We start from the raw sequence: 11,012 nt of genomic DNA, 5'->3' as shown, positions 1-11,012 counted from the left end.
TGGAGTGAGTAAGCAAGTGGATATGGGGTTTAGGAAGGAGATGGTTTGGTATAATAGGAAAATGTGTAGGTTTCAACGATGGATTTTAGAGTTTTAGTCTCTTTAGTCTTAAAAATAATTGTGTGGTGTTTTGGTGTTGACAATGGATATTCCTTCTACAATTGCTTGGTTTCTCAAATCTGATTGGGGGCATAGGAGATTATGAAGCGAGGAAGGGAAAACCTTGGGAAATAGAGATTCAAGACAAGCAAGTTGGGAATAAAAAATAAAATAATGACACTGTCAGATAAGAGGTGTGTGGGGTGTGTGGGTGTGTTAAAAATAAAAGCTTCTACATAGAATTTTTCTCTTCCAAATTATAGAACTAGAGTAATTGAGTTTTCTCCTTCAATTCTTTACAATTGGGCCCCTCTCCTTATTTATACTCTTCAGCTTTCTAATAAAACCCATAACTCTAGGAAATAACGGGTGGACTTAGGCTACGTTTGAATGTTGAGGTGATCTGAGATATTTTCGTATATTAGACTAAGCTCAGCATCCAAATGCACACAAATGTTTTCATCTGAATTGACTTGAAGTGGGTCATCCATTTTCAACACTATTCATTAAGACAATGCATTGTCAAATGGCAAAGGGAGGTTACATCCAACGACATCAAATCTGTCCATAGTAACCTACCTATCAAAACTCCCTAGCCCTAACATGCCAAATCAAATCAAAGAAATCAAGCCAGTTTGTCACCGCTAACATGATCACACCCGAATTACCCGAAAACCCATCCATCTCTATCAACAACTAGTTGACAATCTGCTTTCTCTCAACATTCCCACCTCCAAGTCTCACCCCTCTCTGCCTTACCATCACATCAATATCGTCCATGAACACAATGCACAACACTTTTAACTTGACTTTTTTGAACAAGTCCCTCACTCTCAAAGCCCCAACTTCATCAAACAATTCCACAAACTATGAAGCCACACACGAGAAAAATGGCACATCAGCCTCCCCTTCCACCGCTTTGGCCAATAAAGTTTTATTGATACTGAGCAATCCCACTAGCAAACACCCTTTTTGGGATTTGTAGCTCCCAAGGCAATGTGCTTATCTGGGTTTTTCAAGAAATCAACGACTTCTTGCACTTAAAGCTTCCCTTGGTCAGTTCCAACTGCATTGGCGAATGTGACGCTGGTATTAGGGATCTTTTGGAACTTGAATTTCAATCTTTCAAAACCCATTAGGCCACCCAGCCCACTAGGGGCCCCCATGGGCTCGGCAGAAGAGGAAGAATAGTCTTGCAATAGCAATAAGTGAAAACAAAAGATTACCAAAAAAATTGAACAACCCATTGCCCGACTCACTCTTAAAGACAAAGATATTGAAGTTGTTCATGGCTAGGATGTCGATGAGGTTTGGGCCATTAGGGGACAATTACGGAGGCTTTGAGGCTATCGATGGCGGTGAGCTAAAGAACACAACCGTCTTTGCTAAATCTGACCCTTTCTATTTTGCCCTTCTTCACTTCGTTTAGGAACTTATTGTATCACCAGGGCCACCTTCTAGGAGGTCAGAATTGGTCTGGGCTTGGGGCTGTAAGGAGGAGGAGGTTTTGTGAGAAAGGTGAAGGATTTGGTGGACTAAGATTGGCGGGTTCAGCTTCAATTACTGCTAGGGTTTAGGTAGTGTGGGGTTATCTAGCGCTAGGATGGCTTGTGAGGTGAGAGTAGAGAAGATAAGAGCAGCTACGGTGAGCGGGACCAACTAGAACACATCCAAACACTACTTTTTCAACAAATCAATCATTGATGGGACCGATTACTTTTTTAACTTTTCATAAAAAAAAATTAAACATATCTCAATTTACTTCATACATCCAAACACATTTTGAATGGGACCCACACTCTTACACAAAACTCACTCAAATACCTTAACTCACTACTATTCACAAATAAATTTAGATCATTTGAGATACTATTAGCATCCAAATGGAGCCTTAGTTTTTGGAAGAAAAAAAAACTGTTACAATATTACTATCACATAGCCTTATTAAGTTCAATTACATCTTTACAAACCTACTAAGCTACATGTGACCACAAGTAAACTCACTAAAGTTGTCATGTGATGGTGAGGTGATCTTAGCTATTTTTGTACGTTAGACTATACTCAGCATCCAAATGCACAGAAGTCTGCCCATTTAAAGTAATCTCAAGTGATTTCATCACCACTTATGAGAAGACAAATCACTGGAAAATGGCAAAGTGAAGATAAAATAAAAAGCTATCGACACCTGATCATTTCTTTCTTTCACGTCACATAAACCCCTTCTTCCCCAAATCCTCCATACACTTCTCCCCACTGTGTCATCTCCTATGCATCAAAGGCCTCTCTCTCAGCACCTCTCTCTCTCTCTCTCTCTCTCTCTCTCTCTCATCACATGTTCATGCCCTTCTTCCCCAAATTTTGGAAGCTCCTCCACACAATGCCTAAACGTGTTCTTCAACAGTAGCACAAGGCTAATAAGGCTAGTCATCTGATGGGATGGCTGGTTTTGGCCCGCGTCGTACAATGGGGTACATGCTCACCCCCATAAATAGGACTATAAATGAACTAGTCTGTTTGATATCCAGCTCAATACTCACTGGTTAAACTTGAATCAAACTCAACTAGTGAAAAAAAAAACTCATCCATGACAGTAGGTATCTCACTCGATTAGTAAATAACACATACTCAACTTAACTCAGCTAAGGCTTTTTAATGCCCGCTCATTTATTCTCAAATCAACACATTAGCTCGACTTGATTAAACCTCATTCATACTAAATGTGTATATATGTATATATATTAAGTATATATGAACCCTAGAGCACTAAGAAAATCCATATAATATTAATCTTGAAAATGAACTTCTACTTATATAGGTCAAAGAAAAAGTCTATAGACAACTGGCCTGGGGCACCCCTACGGACTCTCGTCCAACATGGAAAAAAATTTGAACGATATCGTTTGTTATAGCTCGAAGATAGAAGGGGCTCTGGTGGCCTCCATCCCCATTTCGCCCCCATCCCTTTCATTTTCCTCTTCCTCTACCTCTTATTTCGTTCCCCCTCTTTCTCCCTCAAAATTCCATTTCTCCCTCCATCTCCCTCCCTTCGTCCATCTCCATCTCTAGGAATCTCTAGGAAGTAGAGTGCTTTCCCTCGCAAGCTAGGCTCTCGTCCAAAGAACCAAAGTATTCGACTAAAAAGATAAGATATAGAAATCGGATTTCCTTTCCTTTTGATTCTCAATTGACATGGTTTTCTTAGTATCACAGCATAACAAAAGTTTCCCACCATTTTCCTCTTTCTTATTCTTAAGCAAAATAGTTGTCATTGATGCTAAATGCTTGCTCTGTTCCCTCCCCCCTCTCTCTAGTTCTTTTTTTGTTTTTCTTTTGAAAAAATAGTTCTGTTTTTCTTTTTCCCTGATAAGGTTCTTGAAAATTTATCGCCACATTTTTTTTTAACTTTTGGATTCAACTCAATTTTTCGTGCTTAAAATCTTTCTCAGAAGTTCTAAGTTTTAAATTATTTCCCTTTGAGAAGCATATACTAATTTTAAAATGTATATTATCTTAGACTCACAAATCTGTCTTATAAGTATGTCAAAATACCATTTAAATTTTTACTTGTTTTGCTTTCTAGGCTCTTGATCTAACGAGAGCTAAAATTGGTCATTTCCACCGTCTTTTCATTACTGCAACTGCTACAACTATCCTTGAAAGAATGGAGCAACCAAGACCAGAGGAAGGTATGGTGGGAGGGAAAAGGGATAGATCTATAGAGGTTAGAGTTCTATAGAGCTCCTTGTATTTTGAGTGTTAGAAACTTGCTATTGGTTTGGTTGTATCAAGGAAGAAACGGTATAATGCAGAAGAGTTGCTGGGATGAGGGCTAAGAATGCATGCAAAGTGTTTCATAAATTGTTGAACAGAAAATCACTAACAGTCTGGGCTACTTTCTCTTCTTCATGTCATCTTTCATCTCTGTTTTTTTTCTTCTATTTTTTAATAATATCGATTGACATGGCATAACGTGCCGCGGTGGGGACGCATGCTAGTTGTCCCTAGAAGAATTGTAGATCAAAACTTTAAAAGTTTAGTTCATATATACTTTCTACCTTTGATGTTTTAGGAGTGAATGCTAGTGGAGACTACACGTGCAAGGAAAGGCATGTGCTTAGCTCTATATTTCCATAACTTATCATACTTGTATTACTATCCTAGTATCTAAAATACCGACATGATACATGAAGAATATTTAATATAAATTTGAAGTTATTGACAATTTAATACAAAAATCTTGCCATAAACATCAAAGTATAAGCAAAGTATTATAAAAATGGAACACTAATATGCTTAGAGGATGTGATACTAAGTACTACAAGGAGAAACTCGGTTACAACAATTTTTTAATGACATAGTTAATTCTCTATCTTAACAGTAAATATGTGGAACAGTCCATCATAAACATATGGAGTATTTAAAATTATACTATTTACAATAGAAACTCAGCCTATAGAAAATAATATTTAAAAGATAGCAAACAACACAAATAAAAAGGTAATAACAAATAAATGTATAAATTTTTATTTTTATGACGAGAGAACCAACTCATGACAGGGCCCTTAGAACTCACCCATGGAACCTAAACCCATGAGAATACTAGCATAGCAACCCAACATCATGGTCTCCCACTTAAAACACAGTTTGATCTTAGGAGAAATTGAATCTTGACATAGGGCTCATGCACACAAGTTCACCCTTACCACTTGGGCCACTCATAGGTTGGATTAATGTATGCATTTAGAGCTCTTTAAAGCAAATCATCATCAAACAATCCAACAAATAAAAATGGGGCAGATATGAGACACAACATAAAGCAAAATGCAAATCCCAAAACAACAGAAAACACAAAAAATCCAAGCAGGTGAGACTACTCATTTGTCAATGCTACCTAAAAGTGGACATGTCATCTTAACTTCAAACCATCTTAAATTGTGTCTAAAGATTTTTAGTCCAAACCATTTTCAGTTTCAAGAAAAAGCCTATGCAGATTTATAATAGATCCCAATCGGGACGATAATTGATTAGTGAAGTGCATTAAGCAACCACACTTTAGTTTACATTAGTAAATACGTTGGATATGCATGTCTAAAATTAAATTCAAATGGAAATACTCTTAAACATAAAAGGATTATACAAAAATAATATCACAAATTGATGTGATATGATGTTTTTTATTAGATTGCAAAGATATTTTTATTGTAAAGTAGATCTAACGGATTATATTAAATCATGTCAGTTTGTGGGATTACTTTTATATAATCTCTTTATGACTTCCTCTCAGTTCAAAATGAAAAAAACAATACTTTTAATAAGCATACATATTAAAATTGGATAAAATTTATGGTCTAACTTGTAGATGTCTACATACTTTGTTGTTTACAAAATTTAGTGTAAGTTACAATAACATTGTAGGGGTGTAATTAGTCCCATCCGAGAGAAGTCACGGACCGAAAATTTCGGTCTACCCTTTTTCTAGACCAGACCGTTAACTATCAATCCGATTCAGTCCATATGAGCTAGGAGCATTTTTTTCCCTCTTTTTTTTTGGAAGATAAATTAATAGAAAAAATTAGTAAAATCAAAATTAAATGAGCTCTTTAATGTTGATTATGTAACTAACTCATTAAAAAATAATTAATTATAATTATATTTATGTTGTTAATAGTTACTAATTTAGTACTTTAGTAGAGTATGCATCTACATATAATAACATATATTATAATAGGATTTACCATATGATATATTAGTTAATTGATATCATATATTATTTCACATTTGTCAATAGTGATAGACTAGAGAAAATTAAATAATTAACTTATATAATTACTATATAAAATAATATATTATATAGAATAATTTAAAAAATTATATGTAAATGATTCAGTCAGTTTTGGTTCAATCCAGTCTGGTCCAAAAAAACCACACCTCAAGACTGGATTGAAAACTAAATTTTGGAGATACCATGGACCGAGACTGAGCAGGAGTGAATTCGGTCTAGTCCAGATCGGATCATATCATTTGATCCAATCAATTTTTCTAATCCGGTCTAAACCGAAAATTCTTCACCCTTAAATAACAATATAAAATTGAAAACAAATTGAAAACAAATGAGTAAACAAAAATAAAATTATTCAAGAAAAGCCCATTGAGTAAATTGTAATCCCAACTAAAAATAGACCAAAATAAAAACACCTTGCAATGCCCCCAACAAAAGGAAAAATGGCAAAAATTTAATTGTACTTGGCAAACAATTTACTATTCATAGGGGATAGACACTTTTATATATATTAGATAAGAGCTTACATGCAATGCACATATTCCTTGTTGAAAGTGCTACTGCATTTCTGAAATGGTAGATATGAATTCTAAGATGTATATCAATTAAAACAACACGTATGGTAAATATAAAGATAATCATAAATTTATGCAACAAATTTTAAAAATAATTATAAATATATTTAAAAAAATGAAGAAAATAAAAAATGTAAAATTATTGAACACATAACAAATCTAATATTTAGAACTAACTCATTATATTAAAATCATAACAGGACATGCATTGCTCCACTTGTTACAAGACCAATTAGACATGTACATAACAACATCAACAACAACAACAACAACAACAACAACAACAACAACAACAATAATAAATGAAAACAAAATAAGATAATAATATTTTTAATTTTTTCAAAAAACTACATAGATGGAAGCGTTATTGGAATGATAAAATGTAAAAAGAGAGTGTCAATTTGAAATTTAAAATAGTATAATTTTTTATTTCAAATGAAAATATTTTTACTTTAAAAAGTGATTCATTATTATGAGAAATAATATGAAGACAATTATCATTTTTTTTAAATGATATCCTATAGTAATAAAATATTATTCTTTAAATTTAAAGATAGTATTTTCGTTTTTGAACTTAAATATAATATTATTATTCTTTTTAAATCTGGAATTGCAATATCGATATTAGAAAATAAAAGCATGTTCTTACAAAATAATTTTTCAAAGGATAAAAAGTGTTATTAATTCTTTTAATAATACTTTTAAAAATGAATTAAAAATAGATTAATATGGAATGCGTTATCACAAAAAATAAAATAGTGAATATGATAAATTAAAGATCAATTATAAGTTAATGTATAAATTGGAACCTAAAAATAAAAATTGTATTTTGTAAAATCAAAAATATTATTAGCCCAATGACTATAATTTATTTTTATGAATTACTATGAAAAATAATATGAAGATAATTGTTAATTTTTCAAATAATATTATATGCAAAATATACTATTATTTTTAAATCTAATAAGAAAAAGAAAAAAAAATCCTAAGTTGTTAATTTGTTCCAAAAAATTTCAATAAACAAAAATCTTCAATTGAGATTATTTTTAAGATATTAATATTTATTATTATTATAATTATATTCTAATTAATATTAGAATAAAAAAAACTAAATGTATTTTTAAACATGAATTAGAGGACAATTACGTAATTGTAAAAATGAGGACAAAAGCATAATTGTGCGCACAGGGATAGTATGACCTCAAACACAAACCAGCTATAGCCTCTTTTATTGTAGAATATATATACACACATACTAGTAAAGCAGCACGTGTGCCCAATTAATATTTTTCTTAGGTTTCACAACTTTAAAATTTTTTAGTTTTGCTATAAACGGACAGAATTTCATCTATATTTTAACTATTTTTTTCCCGCTCATAATAAACATTATATATACTGTCTGCAAAATATTCATAACTACAACACATAACTCTCATAAACATAACTACAACTATATACGAGTACTTTGTACTTATATATTATAACAGTCAAAAGTTTAAAAAGAAAGATCTGAAACATCATTCTACTATTCTTGGGACGTAGAATATATAAAGGTAGAATAGTGCACAGCATACCATCATTGCAACGTTCAATATAATACTATGAAGTGCCCATGATTAAACCCCCTTCCCTTCCCCCCACCAAAAAAAAAAAAAAACTAGAAATTATAGAACACAAAGTATATAAAGGTAGAAAAGAAAATATGGGCTAAATTGGTACTGATAACTGAATCAACCCAATGGTTGTACAGAAAAACATGCAACCATCAAGAACTTTAACTTTCTTAGAACAACTTATCTCACTCCACAAATATGCTCTTAGTGATGTAGTTTAGATTTTTAACATTGAAACGTTATATGTTTATTCTATAAATAACTAATATACAACATACACATTTAACTCTAACTATAAAGAGTAGTAATAATAGGAGAGGTAGGATAATTAAGAATTTTTATAAGGAATTAAATTATAATTTCATAATATTTTTAAAATATGATATGTCGTTATTAATATTTTACTCTTAGAAGTATAAGAATGTAAAATCAATTAGTAAAATAATTGTAATAAATTTTTTTGCAATTGGTCTAATGTTTAAGCCAACACACTAAATCCTAAAATTTCATCTTTTTTCTTTTATTTCTCTCTTCCATTCCTCCATTTGGCGCCGAGAACCCCAAGAAGCTCTCATAGAAGTCTCTCTCTCATCTCTCTCTTTCTCTCTCTATTACTTGCTCACATTCTCTACAACATTTTTTTTACCTCATTTGTGTTTCCTCCATGCTTCTCCTCCATTTTTTTCTCTCTCCATGTCTCCATCTCTCCCTTATCTTGCTCTCTTCCCCTCTATTACCTACATTCAAAGCAACAAATTTTTTTTTTTACCTTATTTATATGTTTCCTTAATGTTTCTCCTCCATTTTGTTTCTTCGATGTAGATATCGGTGTTCAGTTTGTGTTGTTCTTGGTTTTGGTAAAAATCTTCGGAAAGCTAAGGTCTTTTTTTACTCTCAATTTCTATTTTCCTACATGTAAACGTTGGTGTTCGATTTTAGTTGTTCATGGATTTGCTAAAAAATATCAGAAAGCTAGGGTTTTTTTCAATGTCGTGTTTTAATTTCATGGATGTAGATGTCGGTCTTGGATATGTGTTTTCAGATTTACTAAAAATCTTCACAAAGCTTGGGTTTTTTTTTTTTTTTTCCTCTCATTCACTTCTATTTGTTGGATTCTTCTCCATTTTTTCTTTGTTGGATGTAAATATGGTGTTCAATTTGTGTTTGTTTAAATGGAGTTTCATTTTTTGGGTTTTCGAATGTGAAGATGCATGAGTTTTTATTTTATCCAAATGAGTTGTTTTTTTTTTTTTTTTTTTTTGAGCTTCTTGGCTTCATGTCAAAATTGTTGTTCTTCTAGGTGTGTGTGTGTGTGTGTGTTTTTTTTTTTTTTTTTTTGTGTTCATTACCTTTGTTTTCTGTCGATGGGGTCTAAATGTGTAGAGGAGCCTGTGCAAATCTTCTACCCATTTTTATCAGTTATATGTTGTTTACTGCAATTCCTGAGTTGGGCTTGGACTTGGCAAGTACATGATGTCTTTTTTTTAAAAAATTGGCAGTGTGTTAAACGCAATTATATTACATAAGTTTTGTTTTTGTGCCTAGAAAATATTTAGATTTATGGTTGATAAGCTATAAATGTTGCAATGGCTTTTTGCATGTCTTACTATCAATATGTTCACTACTGACCCATGCAAATCCAGATGATCCTATGGTGCAACCGTTCACTTGAAGAGGGAAATTATGAAGACCACCGATAATTTCTTTACTCTCTCGTCGTCGATGACCCATTCCCTTGTTTTGATTTTCAAATTATTTTCCTCTGCAAAGTTGAGGATGATATGGCGTGCCGTGGGTACATCTAATCATGAAAATATTAGTTGCAATGTATTTATGATGCTCAGCTTCCCTTCAAGCGTTTTGCCATGTTTGCTGTCTGATGCCTGGTAGTGCATGGAGGCTCTGTATTTTTTTTTTCCTTAGTTCAGCAACCCATAGCTAGACTACAACTCTTGTGAATTTGGTGTGCATCGTGGTTGAGTGTGGGGCTTCTATGGAGGTGCTACAGAGGTGGTACAATCAACATTGAGATGAGATGAGAGGAATGAGAAGCACTTACCGAGAGCATAAGAGCAGAGGAAGACGATGGAGTTTGAGAGAGAAGAGGATGATATTTATAGGGTAGAAATGTGATCTGGACAAAATACAAAGGCGGTGGAATTGATTGATCTCTAGAAAGTGAGTGAAGCAAAGAGGATTTACACAAAATAGAAGGTAGTGATAGTATTTTATTAGAAGACACTAGGAAGCGGTTGAAGTATTTGATCTTCTAGAAAGTCAATCAAGCGGTAAATGAAAAAGGATTTAAACAAATAATGAAGGCAGTGGAAGTAGGACGTGGAAGTGTTTGATCTAAGCAGAAGACAATGAAACATGGAAGTGGAAGTATTTAATCGTCCAGAAAGTGAGTCAACTGATGAATGGAAGAGGATATAGACAAAATAGGAAGGTTGTGGAAGTGAGAGAAAAGAGGAATTCAGAAATTGAAGCGGCGGAATGGAGGGATGTAAAGGAGGGGTAAAAATGAAAAAAATTATCTAGACGATTAGAACACAAGGTTAAAAGAGGAAACAACGGATAAAAAGGTAAAAAGGAAAACATAAGGGTAAAACTATAAAAATGGAATAGAAGGTAAGGGAAAAACCGTAAAAAATCGAACAGAAGATAAGAGTTGAAGGACAGAAGGGGAAAATAAATGCAAAATTAGGGGCAAAGTCGTCAGAATAATATTCATAGGGGATATAAATGTAAAATAAATATAGAAGTAGGGGTAGAATTGGCATAAAAAAATAGACGATAGCTGCCTGCTGATTGCCTCTTATTAATACAAAGATATAAAGATAAACTGAGAGACAGAAATGTAAAAACATGAATAAAACAAAACAAACTTAGGGATAAAAAAGGTAAACAAACAAAAAAAAGGGTAAAATTGTAAATATGCGAATA

At 32.8% G+C, this 11,012-nt stretch overlaps 1 pseudogene; it reads right to left on the bottom strand.

Moving 5' to 3' along the window:
• Positions 1-681: 681 nt before the first annotated feature.
• LOC122306564 lies at positions 682-1,880 on the bottom strand (annotated as a pseudogene).
• Between the last annotated feature and the right edge of the window lie 9,132 nt (positions 1,881-11,012).

The sequence above is a fragment of the Carya illinoinensis genome, chromosome 4 (assembly GCF_018687715.1).
Source record: "Carya illinoinensis cultivar Pawnee chromosome 4, C.illinoinensisPawnee_v1, whole genome shotgun sequence".
NCBI lineage: Eukaryota > Viridiplantae > Streptophyta > Magnoliopsida > Fagales > Juglandaceae > Carya > Carya illinoinensis.
The sequence above is the reverse complement of the archived record's forward strand: the minus strand, read 5'-3'. Positions and strand labels throughout refer to the sequence as shown.